We start from the raw sequence: 12534 nt of genomic DNA on the forward strand, positions 1-12534 counted from the left end.
AGAGATCAAGAGTTGCATGCTCTACCAACTAAGCCAGCCAGGTGCCCCCACCTGGGATTTTAATGAACTCAAAGAACTCACAGGAAAAAATTTTTAGCTTGGCTCTCATGATAGAGATAATACCATTTCCAATTTGATAATTCAACAAATATTTATTGAGCATCTATTATTTGTAAGGCAGGGCTAGCCATATTGGAATAAACTAAGACCCATATGATATCAATTATACTCTCAGTGTAGTTGCTCTTAAAGTGCGTATGATGATTCATTTTATTTTCTAACTTAGCTATGCCATAGTGACCAGACATTTGGTCAAACACCAGTCTAGATGTCATTGTGAGGTACTTTTCAGATAAGTTAACATTTAAATCAGTAGACTTTGAGTAAAATAGATTAGTCTTTATAATGCGGGTAGGCCTCATCCAATCAGTTGAAGGCTTTAACGGAAAAGTGGCTGACATATCCAAAGGAAGAGTCTACCTCCAAATTGCTTTCAGACTCAAGCTGAAACATTAACTTTTCCCTTGGTCTCCTGCCTGCTGCGCTCATATCACATGAGCCGATTTCTTATTTTTTTTAAATTATTTATTCATGAGAGACACAGGCAGAAGGAGAAGTAGGCTCCCTTTGGGGAGCCTGATGTGGGTCTCGATCCCAGAACTCCGGGATCACGACCTGAGCCAAAGACAGAGGCTCAACCACTGAGCCTCCCAGGTGCCCCCATGAACCAATTTCTTCAAATAAATATTTTTTTAATTTCAATCTTTTTATCTATCTTCAGTCTCTCTCTCTCTCTTTCTCTCTGTATCTATTCGATTGGCTCAATTTTCTCTGGAAAACCCCAATTAATCAAATACGGTACATGATCAAGCTCGGCATCTATTTCTCAATGTGTGATGATGTCACTTAGATTACAAATTCTTTAAGGAGAGAGGTGTTTAAATTCATTCAATCTTCTTTGGAATAATTATTATAAAGCTGGATAGAAAATGTTAGTTAATTCATGAAAAGCAAGTGAAAGAATGTTAATGTATCCTAAGAAGCATAAACAATGTATTTGTTGATCTGTCACTATAAACTATTTAAATTTGTTGAATTTAAAAAATGATTATAGTTTGTTTTATTTGTATGAGTATTATTTAAAATTTATTTATTTATTTATTTATTTATTTATTTATTTATTTAGGAATGCTTCATGGATTTGTGTGCCATCCTTGTGCAGGGGCCATGCTAATCTCTGTATCATTCCAATTTTAGTATCTGTACTGATGAAGTGAGTGCTTGGTTCAGGAATTTTAAACTGTTCCATTCTAAACCTAGTATTTTTTTCCTTCAATGTAGCTTGAATTGGTTTCCTGTTCCTTGAAGCCGAAGAGCTCTAAATAACATACCTACCTCCCATAAAGATAGAAAAGCATATAATAAGACAGGTTCATTAAAATAAGGATTACATGAATATGAGTTATGTAATAAAAAGGGAGGAAGAATGGTCTTACCAGAAGTTCTAGGCTAAGGATAATTGCCATAATTGAGAACAAAATTTATCTTGATTTTCTCAGCAACCAAGGACAAAGGGAACCTCAATAAATTACCTTATTGTCATTGTCAAATAAAAGAAGCCTATTTCTTCATCAAGATAATGAACTATTATTCAGCCATCAGAAAGAAGGAAATCTTGCTGTTTGTGACCACACGGATGGGGCTTGAGGGTGTTATGCTAAGTGAAATAAGTCAGACAGAGAAACAAATACTGTGTGATATCACTTATATGTGGAATCTAAAAGAGCCAAATTCGTGGAAACAGAGTGTGATTTATAGACCAGGAGATACGAAGATCCAAGGAACCTCTGTTTGGTGATCAGTAAAACAGAGTTTGTCCAGGGAGAGGAAGGGCATCTGCAGTGCCGGCCTCATGGGGTAACTCGGGTGGACTTGCTGCAATTCTACCAATAGCACAGTGGCAGGTGCAATATTAGCTGCTCTGGCTGGGTGAACACGTTACTGAAGCAAGCTGAAGAACTCGCTCAGAAATTCACAGGAACCTTCTAGAGAGAATTGGGAAGAGGACAAGGGGAGTGAGAAACCCTACAATAATGGTGGCTGCCAGAGTCAGAGAAGGGGTGCTTGTTAACATGACCAAAACGTAACCCCCTCCCTAGTGAGGTCTGAGACACAGAGGTTGCGTGTACTATACCAAAGGGTGTGCTTCCAAGGACTAAAAGAAATGTTGTGGTAACCACATAAAAGAGTAGAAATGATTTCAAATACAATACCCTACCCTTCACAAACAGAACGGGCACAGTTGTCTCTGTAGTAAGTTTACTCTGTTTTCAACTCCTTGCTTCTTGGTCAAATTTCAGAATCTTTCCTTGATCAAAATGGTTTGTATCCCAAGTGCACGTAGCTAAGCTAAAGACTTTTTTTTTTTTTTTTTTTGCTTCCTTTCTCTGTGAAAGATGCATTATATCGATCTATATCTGTATCTATATCTCTATCTCCAAGCGTTTCTATTCCGGGCAAATTTCGAATTTGTTTGAGGAAGACTGTATTTAGCATGTTTGTTATGAAGAGACTCAGGTATCACATAGAGCTCCTGATCTCTTAGGTAGAGAAAGTGACCACAGGTGTCAATCGGGTGTGAGAGTGGGACAAGGGTGGCGACAATGGCAATGAAGAAAGTCAGACCCCCACCTGCTCCTCTATGGTGCTGTGGTTCGGGTAGGTCAGGGGGATGGACACATTCACAGCTTCTTAAAAAACGTTGCCTCAAATTTGCCTCCACCTGGAGAAAAATTGCTAGTGGGAGTCCTTGGCCTTGTCCTGTTTTGTGTTTTTATTAGTGACTTGGACGGCAACATGGAAAGCATGCTTGTCATACTTACCAATGTTGCAAAGCCGGTAGAGGTTGTTTGGTGAAAGACTCAGTGTCATGAAATTGAATGGCCGTCCAATTAACATTAATTAAAATCAAGTAAGAGGAAATCAGTTGCGTTCCTAATGCACCCAGCTTGACCACTTTTCATGGAAGAAGAAACATGATTTAATAGGATGGGGAGGCAGCTAAGGAAATCAGCCCAATAGTAACTTGGAGTGACACAGCATTCTGTCCAAGCTGAGGCTCTGGTCGTGTTCCGATGACCCCCGGACTATGAATAGACTACGGGTACCCACCTTTCAGGGATGTCGAACAAGTAGACCTGCAGAGATCGCAGAAGAAAAGGGAGGAGAGAGATCTGGAAGCCATGTGATGAGATAAGAATTCAGCATGTCTGAGATCTTTATCCAGGAAAAGAGAGTCTTTAGGGAGCATGTGACAGGGATGGCCAGCTCATTGGAAGGGAAGTCAGGTGGAAGGCCACTGTTATTATTTTGTCTGCCTCCAGAGGGCAGAAACAGGGCCACTGGGGGAAAGTTTGCAAGGAGGCAGGTGTCAGAAGACTGGGTATAGATGTGGAGTTGCTGATAAAGGGCTGTCTGGGCAAGAAACGTTTCCTTCTTCCTGGTGTGTTCAGGCTGGGCGGGTGCTTAGCTGTCATGGACGTGGGAACAAGGATTCTGCTTTGGGGAGGACAAGCGGGCTGAAAAGCTTTAGCTCCTTCCAACTCTGCGATCTTACTGTGAGCCCCGGCAGGCGGTCGTACAGCTTCCACCTGAAGAGCTTCCGATAACTGTGGGATGGATGTTCTCGTTTGAAATGACTTCAAGAATAGACAGACGTTGAACTACAATTTGCCTGTGTCTTGGCTTGAACAATGGTGAGGAAGGTGAAGCTGCCCCCCCTGACCGGTTACATTGTTCTGGAGAAGTGGGTTTGACCGAAGTTGCAGTGTGGCTCTTCGACTGGCTTATTGACTGAGCTGGCTGTCCTTTACACCAGTTAGGACTCTAGTAAGTTCTGAACGCTCTTCAAAACAGGATCAATTGGCTTTTTGTCAATGATCATATTGAAGCTGGTATCAGATCTGGCTCAGGACGTCAGACAAAAAGTAAATGCAAAGAGTTAATGCCCTAGATCTAAGGCCAAGACCGGGTTTCAAGATTAGAAGCAAGACTGGGCCTGCCTGCAAGCATCTAGTGACCCTAGCCATGGGCAAAGCGAGGAAGGAAGGATATTGAGACTGAGAACCTGGCTGGAACTTCTAGACACTATGCCTTGCTGGCTATAGTCATCTCTGAGAAAGAAGTTCAAATTTAAACATTTTAGATTTAGAGAAGTATTCAGAGGTTTAATGCTTTGAGATTTTTTTCAGTGTTAAGTTCAAAACTCATGCTTTCTTCTTCTTTTCTTTTTTAAGATTTTATTTATTTATTCATGAGAGACACACAGAGAGAGGCAGAGACACAGGCAGAGGGAGAAGCAGGCTCCCTGCAGGGAGCCCGATGTGGGACGACTCGATCCCAGGACCTGGGATCATGACCTGAGTGGAAGGCAGACGCTCAACCACTGAGCCACCCAGGTGCCCCCAAAACCAATGCTTTCTTATATATGTTAAAGTTACATGTCTTTTGTTATAAGGTATTTGAAATCAGGAAGTATCACTCTGGATCTTTTTTTTTTTTAATAGACTCATCTTACATGGACAATAGAGAGGCTTACACATCTGTATATTTTGTGACATGCCTTAACTTCCAGGCATCTCCATTTGAATTTGAAGTTTTGTATTTGAGCAAATCCTGACCTGCTTTTGGAGCAAAGTTATGACTATGGTTCTCCATAATTTAGGACCTAGCGTGGCAGGTGACTTGGGTTGTCAACTCCATATAGTGAGACTCGTCGCCTCGTATTGAGGCTCTTTTTTCCCACTTGCAGACCATCACTCTGGCTTAAGTCTATCATCTCCCACCTCGGCTGGAGTCAGGTCATGGTTTTCTGACAAGAACCTTGTTCTACATCCTGCTTCCAGAATAGTCAGCTTTGAAACCTACTTCAATCACTCCATGCCTCTATAACCTCATTGTATTAAATTTAAATCCTTCAATGTGTAGTTAAGAGCTCTCTCAAAGGTCCCATCTTTTCCTTATAGTTTCCAATTCCTGTTCTTTTAATTCCCTCCAGGGAAGACATCTTCATTCATTCATTCATTCATTCAAAGATAAACCATTTTTTATTTACCGGGTATCAGATGTTTGAGGCTTTTAATTCTTAGGACCTGAACAGAAGGCACTATCACCATTTAACAAATAAAATATTTTTGAATGTTTAAGAGAGGACTCAGAGAACTTTAATAACTTGCCCAACATCACTGGCTTTTGTCTAATTATAATTTCCATGCTCTTTGCAACTACACCATACTTCCTCTTATTTTGCAACATTTATTGTGGTTTCTGTGCTGTGCCAACGCTGGTATAAGGTGCTAGGATAGGAAGATGAATGAAACACTGAGGTCATCTGTATGAGCATACGTTTAAAATTTTAAGGCCTTTTTGTGTATGTTGATTCTTAATTAAAACAAAATCAGTCTAGTAGAAGAAGTAGGCAGAAATAATGAGATCTGGAGAGAAACAGGAGTGTGCAAAGAGAAGTAAGATTCAAGTGTTTGCTGTTTTAGGATGAAGAAAAGAAAAAGAAGAAGAAGAAGAAGAAGAAGAGGAGGAGGAGGTGGTGGAAGAGGAAGAGGAAGAGAAGAGGAGGAGGAGGAGGAGGAAGAAGAAGAAGAAGAAGGAGAAGGAGAGAGAGAGGGAGAGGGAGAGGGAGAGGGAGAAGGAAGGAGAAGGAGAAAGAAGAAGAAGAAGAAGAAGAAGGAGGAGGAGGAGGAGGAGGAGGAGGAGGAGGAGGAGGAGGAGGAGGAGGAGGAGAAGGACACTTGAGTGGCTCAGCAGTTTGGTGCCTGCCTTTGGCTCAGGTCATGATCCCGGGGTCCTGGGACCGAGTTCCACATCGGGCTCCCCGCAGGGAGCCTGCTTCTCCCCTCACCTGTGTCTCTGCCTCTCCCTCTCTCTCTCATGTGTCTCTCATGAATAAATAAAATCTTAAAAAAAGAAGAAGACAACGACTGAGAAATAGGTCCTTTCTTTCTGGAATTCCCAGTTTGATTCTGGAGCTGTGTGGGATATTAGTGAAATCAGCCAAATGGGGCCCTCTGTCCTAATTGGCTTCTTTCACCACGTGTCTCCCAAGGGGCTCTTGAAGCCTTCTTTCTAAAACATGGTTCTGATCCTGGGTGATGGTCCTGCACGGGGAGGGGAAAAAAGAAAAAGCGGTGGCTCCCTAGCTCCCTCCTGAGCTTCTCCAGCTTCCCTGGGGGCCATGCCCTCCAGCCCCGCTGAACTCTCCTGACCCCGAAGCACACCTCTGTCCTCACCTGCATGCTTTCCCTGTCTGGAGCACTCTTCTTCCTCTTCCCTGTCCTAAGATCTCTTCCTCGGCTTTGAGCTCCAGCTAACATCACTCCCGGCCTCCCCACAGTCTCATAGCTCTTTCCCCCAGAAACTCCTAATTCTTTTCAGTGCTTCTCGCATTGCTCTGAAGCTATTGACGGGTCTCCTTCATTTTTGCATCCCCAGCATCAACCAACCTAAGCTTTGTGCTTTGAATGAGGTATCCCTGATACATATTTGTTGAATAAATCATTTATAAACTATGGGGAAGAACCCAAATGAGTAGACACTTTGACAAAGTTGAGAGGGCAAGAAGGTTAGATTCAAGCATGGAGGGACGGGCTCGGCAAGGAGGTGAAAGCAGGCAAGAGGAATGGAGAAGCCTCGGGTTAGTGGCTTGCCCTGGAACCTCGGTCCTCTGCCAGGTTCAAGAAAACTCATTCATGAGAAATCTGGATGCGTCCTCTTCCTCTCTTGTCTTTCTCCTCTCCCCACACCCCGCAGGCCCCCTTCAACAGGCAATTGCGATGCTACTTCCATCTCTCTGCATGTCTGAGCTAAGACCTGAGTGCTATGAACGTTTTTTCATCTCAGTTTTCTTGTTTCTCGGGCCTCAGTGTGGTCCTATGTGCATTATCTGATAAATGATTGTTATTTTTTAGGTCACTGAAAGGAAGGCGTTGCTTGGGGTCAGTGCTGAGCAGGGCTTGGTGACCAACAGTTGATGCCCAATGTGTTCCTTTGGAATACCTGGGAAGCTAAGGAGAGGAGGGGCCTCTGTGGGAGGACCTCTGCCTTCTCGCCTCTTGGATAATTGGGGGGGGGGAGGGAGGAAGGGAGGGGGATGGGAGGCAGCCTGTTGATCATTTTGGAGCCTCTACAACAGGAATACGTTACCCATTTAATTAATAGACATTAAGAGTCACCCAAGGGGTCACGTTCCGCAGAAGCACAGGCCGGGTCGGTGCCTGCGCACCGGGCACCGCAAGGGGAAGCCAGACGTTGTGGCCTCGGTGCAGCGCGGGCTGGCCCGGCTGTGCTGGGGCGCGGACAGGTGCCGCGGTATTGAAGCAGACAAGCGAGTGACAGAATAGCTCACAAGGTTGTGGGGATGTAAGAAAAAAAAAAGTTACGATGTAACTTGCAAATGCAAAAAAAAAAAAATAGCGTCTTAGAGTCTGAGCTCTGGTTACTACTCAGCACAGGCTGCATGTATCCTGGCGTTTGGCCATCTCTGCGTGGCAGGTCGTGCCGTCCTGATTTTTTTTTTTTTTTTTAGGAGCTGTTTGTTCCCCTCTTAAGCCTCAGACTTCTTTAGCTTGGCTGGAAAAAAGAAAAGAAAGAAAAAAGAGAAGAGAAGAAAAGAAGAGAAAAGAAAAGGAAAGGAAAGAAAAAAGAGAAGAAAAGAGAAGAGAAGGAAAGGAAAGGAAAGAAAAGGGAAGGAAGGAAAAGAAAAAAGAAAAGAAGGAAAGGAAAGAAAAGAAAAAAGAAAGAAGAAAAGGAAAGGAAAGAAAAGAAAAGGAAAAGTAAGGAAAGAAAAGAAAAAAGAAAAAGAGAAGGAAAGAGAAAGAAAAAAGAAGAAAAGAGAAGGAAAGAAAAGGAAAGGAAAGAAAAGGGAAGGAAGGAAAAGAAAAAAGAAAAGAAGGAAAGGAAAGAAAAGAAAAAAGAAAGAAGAAAAGGAAAGGAAAGAAAAGAAAAGGAAAAGTAAGGAAAGAAAAGAAAAAAGAAAAGAAGAGAAGGAAAGAGAAAGAAAAAAGAAGAAAAGAGAAGGAAAGAAAAGGAAAGGAAAGAAAAGAGAAGAAAAGGAAAGAAAAGGGAAGAGAAGGAAAGAAAAGAAAAGAGAAGAAAAGGAAAGAAAAGAAAAAAGAAAAGGAAAGAAAAGAGAAGAGAAGGAAAGGAAAGGAAAGAAAAGGAAAGAAAAAAGAAAAGGAAAGGAAAGAAAAGAAAAGGGAAGGAAAGAAAAAAGAAAAAAGAAGAGAAGGAAAGGAAAGGGAAGAAAAGAAGAGAAAAAAGAAAAGAGAATAGAAGAAAAGAAAAGGAAAGGGAAGGAAAGAAAAGAGGAGAAGAAAAGGAAAGGAAAGAGAAAGAAAAAAAAGAAAAGAAAAAGAAAAGAAAAAAGCAAAGAGAAGAAAAGATAGGAAAGGAAAGGAAAGAAAGTAAAAGAGGGGAAAGGAAAGGGAAAAAAAAAAGAAAAGAGGGTGCCCGGGTGGCTCAGCGGCTGAGCGCCTCCTTCAGCCCAGGGCGTGACCCCGGGGTCCCGGGATCGAGTCCCGCGTCGGGCCCCCTGCACGGAGCCTGCTTGTCCCTCTGCCTTTGTCCCTGCCTCTCTGTCGCTCCGTGTTTCTCATGAATAAATAAGTCAAGTCTTAAAAGGAAAGAAGAGGAAAGGAAAGAGGAGGCGGGAAGGCGGCCGAGCAGCGGGCCCGCAGGAGCGCGGCGGCGGCGGCGGCGGCGGCGGCGGCGGCGGCGGCGGCGGCGGCGGCGGCGGCGCTACTCGGCGGATTACGGCGGGGGCGGGGCCGGCGGCCCCATGTGGTCCCGACATCACTGACATGGCGGAGTCGCCCCGCAAACCCGCCTGGTAGTTATTGGAGCGGCGGCGGCGGCCGGAGGAGGAGGCGGGGAGAGCGGCGGCGGCGGCGGCGGGAGCAGCGGCGCGGCGGGGTCCTCGGCTGCCGGCCGGGAAGGCGTGGGCGGCCCGCGGGTGGCGCCCCGAGCCCCGCGATCGGCCCGAGGGCAGGTAGGGCGCGCGGGGTGGGGGCGGGGCGGGGGCCGGGGGGCCGGGGGGGCCGGGGGGGCCGGGGGGGCTCGGGACCCCCGCGCGCGGGAAGCCCCGTCCGGACGCCCGGCCCGCCGACTGCGGCGCGGCCCGAGCGCTCCCGGCGCGCCCGGCTTCCCGGGGAAACTTGGCGCCAGACTTGGGCTCGGGCCGGGGGGGGGGGGGGAGGGGGGGGGGTCGGCCGCCGCCTCGGGGTCCCCCGCCGCGGTCCGGGGTCCCCGCGCCCCCCCCCCCGCCCCGGCTGGGCCTGCGCGTGGACGGCGGAGAGGAGCGGGTACATTTTTTTGCTGAAAAAAAAAAGGAAAAAACCCGGGCAGCGGCGCCCCCGCCCGCCCCGTCCCGTCCCTCCCGCAGACTCGGTCCGCGGAATCGGCCCCCCCGGAGTCCCCGCGGCAGGATCGCGGCCCGGGGGCGGGGGGGGCGCGGGGCCGGGGAACCTTCGACGTGTCACTTTCCGAGGCTGAGGGCGGGGGCCGGGCCGGGCCGGGCTGGGCGGGTCGGGGGGGCGCGGGCTGCCCGCGGCGAGGACACTCCCCCGCCCCGCGCCGGCCACCTCCGCGCGCCACGTCCTCCCCGCCCGGCCTGCCCCCGGGCCCCGCTGCCGGCCCCCCCGGCCCCCCCGGCCCCCCCGGCTCCCCCCGGGCTGGGGGCGGCGAGCCCAGCGCTGCAGGCCGGGCGGGGAGCGGCGGGCGCCCCGGAGAGCGGGCGGCGCAGCCCGGGTCACTCGGCCACCCCGAGGGGCGCCCCGGCCGCGGGGGGGAGGGGCGGGGGCCCGCCCGCGGCTGTGCAAGGGCCCGGGGGTCAGGGGAGCGGGGGCGGGGGCGGCGCGCGGGGGGGGCCGAGGCGCGGGGGGCTCGGAGCCGCGGCCCCGCTCCCTCCCCGCGCGCAGCCCCGCGCCGCCGTCCGCTCGCCGCCTCCGGAGTCGCAACTTTTTATTCTCCCTTCAGCCCCGCGATTCCTTGAAACATTGTGGGATTTGGCCGGGATGCGCCGACGCTCAGCGCGCCCCCCGCCCCACCCGCACCCCAGCCCATCCCATCCCCAGCCCCATCCCCACTCCCGCCCGCACCCCCACTCCCATCCCCACTCCCACCGCCATCCTCATCCCATCCCCACTCCCACCCCCACCCATCCTCACCCCCATCCCCACTCTCACCTCCATCCCCACTCCCACCCCCAGCCCCGCTCCCGCCCCCCCATCCCCCCATCTCCCCATCCCGGTGGGCTTCGAGTCTCCCTTCCCTCCCGACACCCAGGCTTGAGCATGTCTTGGAACGGGACACCTCTTTTGTTGGGTGGGCACCTTCGATTGCTTGCCCGCTTAGTTTTTAATGTGCAGCTAATTTGATTTGCATTTCCTCCAGTTTCCAGGCCCTGCTAGGGAAAACTGAAGGAGAGGAGTAAGCCACTTTTTTTTTTTTTTTTGGGAAGAGTGGCGAGAGGTGGGGCATTAGGAAAGGGGAGGCACCGCGGTTGTGGGCAAAGAGTCAGACGGAGCAGACGGACCCGGAAGAAAAGGAATCTGCTCTGGAATAACACTTTTTTTTTTTTTTTTTTTTTTTTTGAGGCTACAGGCCTTGGGCAAAAATGCACTGCTCTGTTCTGATTTCTTCTCCCCAGAGTTGCTCTTCCACTGTTCAAGTTAAAGCTGTGACTCTGGGGGCCTGGATGGGCGGGGGGCAGGGGGCAGCCCCATATCCCAAGGAGGCCAGGGGCCCTGGTTGTGTGCCTTGTGGGGGGGGGCTTGGTTCCCGTCATTGGGGACAGGCCTTCAGTTTCCTGGTTCCCAGGGAGCAGCCGTTAAACAGAGTAAGAAGTCTCTGGGCATGTTTGTGGCCCTGCAAGGGGACCTCATCCGTGAGGGTGTTCATTCTTACATTGTTTAGACACTAGAGGGTCACCCACAAACTGGTTAAGAATGAGGCCTCGCTGGTAAAAAAAAAAAAAAATCATTAAAAAGTTGTGTTTAGACTCATAATGTATGCGTTTAAAGCGTCTTGGTTTAAATACTAAGAAAAACTTGCTGTAAAGATAGTGTTCACTTAAAAGAGATGTTAAAAGTGCAAGATACCATCATGGAATAAGGGTTGTAGTTTCTAATTACAGTATATACAGTTTCAGAAGGATATTCCCGTAACCTTTTAAGACAGACTTTATAAATAGCCCACATCGGACTGTGGACTGTTGGAGAGCCAGTCTTCTGGGGTTTTTGGGAGAAAGCTTGAGATTGGTTGCAAGGCTACAGGAGCCTAGGTAGTAATTTATTCAGAAGGAGATTGTGCCCCTTTTGCCTCACACTTCATTTAACGTGGTAGGACTTGGTAGTGCCCTTCGAAGTTCGCCAGGAGAACTTCTTAAACTTTGCAGTTTAGGAAAATGAGGCCCGGGGGGGGAAAGTGGCTTGTTCGGGGTTGCCACCATTGGCCAAAGTCTGATAGAGGGTTGTATTGGTAACTACTCTTTCTTGGATATCTGAAGTGTCCTAAGCCCTGTGTGTGCTTTTTTAAGATATATTAACAGTCTTTAAATTTATGTGATCTTAAGGACATTTTACAGACAAGGGTATTGAGGGTCACAGGAATTAAACTGGTTTGTCTAAGATCGCAATGCTCCCGACAGCAGGGTTTTCTTTGGTGAGGGAAGTGGCCCTAGACCAGTGCTATCCACATCCAGTGTGGCAGACACAAGGCTCCTTAGCTGTTGTGCCTTTGAGATGTGGCTGGTGCAACGGAGGAACTCCATTTTACATTTTATTTACTTTTAAGAAATATATGTATTTACTTTTAATCATTTTAAACTGCTACTTGTGGCTCGTGGTTACCATATGGAAATCACAACGTAGAACTTTCTGACTCCCCAGTATGTTCACGTTTAACTGGATCATGCTGCTATTTAGATCTAGTTCGCTGTTTTTTTTTTCTTTTTTCTTTTTTTTCTTTCTTTTTTTTTTTTTTTTTTTACCACCAGAAGATGCTTAGATTCCACCTTCTAATGGAAGTTAAATCCTGAGTTAGCTATAGCTCAGTTTTGCTTTTATACCTTGAGTGGATAAAATGAACACTTTTTTTTTTAATGCTTACGTAACATAGTTTAAACTGATGGACAGAAATTTAAATGACATTTTCTTGTTTGGAATTGCTGGAAAGGCAGAGCATGTGGATTATTTTAGCATAATAAAGGAGTGTAAACAGGCAATATGAATTATCATTGATGGGAGGCTAAAAAAAAAAAAGGTCCGCTAATAACCATGTTTACCTGCTAACCATGTTTCATATGACTCCATAAGTGGCAGGTAAATAATACAGAGAAACCATCGTTCACTTTTCCTAATGTAGTTGCAGAATTAATCTGAAGAATTAAAATCATTGCTTTACTATCAGAGAATAAATTCAAATATAAAACACTAGATTTCATCTATGACTTGGGAAGAATGTATT

General features: G+C 47.4%; 1 protein-coding gene and 1 non-coding gene across 2 annotated transcripts in view; one reads left to right on the forward strand and one right to left on the reverse strand.

Annotated features, from left to right (window-relative positions):
• Positions 1-1177: 1177 nt before the first annotated feature.
• On the reverse strand, positions 1178-1281 carry LOC140622497 (U6 spliceosomal RNA). The gene has a single exon (XR_012022255.1). It is a non-coding gene; the product is annotated as a U6 spliceosomal RNA (small nuclear RNA).
• Positions 1282-8935: 7654 nt separating this feature from the next.
• Positions 8936-12534, forward strand: part of FNDC3B (fibronectin type III domain containing 3B) — a 338058-nt gene continuing 334459 nt past the window's right edge. The window contains exon 1 of the mRNA XM_072808084.1: positions 8936-9058. The gene's annotated coding sequence lies outside the window, so the exon portion shown is untranslated. The remainder of the gene's footprint in view (positions 9059-12534) is intronic.

Source organism: Canis lupus, chromosome 31 (genome assembly GCF_048164855.1).
Source record: "Canis lupus baileyi chromosome 31, mCanLup2.hap1, whole genome shotgun sequence".
In the NCBI taxonomy this organism is placed as follows: domain Eukaryota; kingdom Metazoa; phylum Chordata; class Mammalia; order Carnivora; family Canidae; genus Canis; species Canis lupus.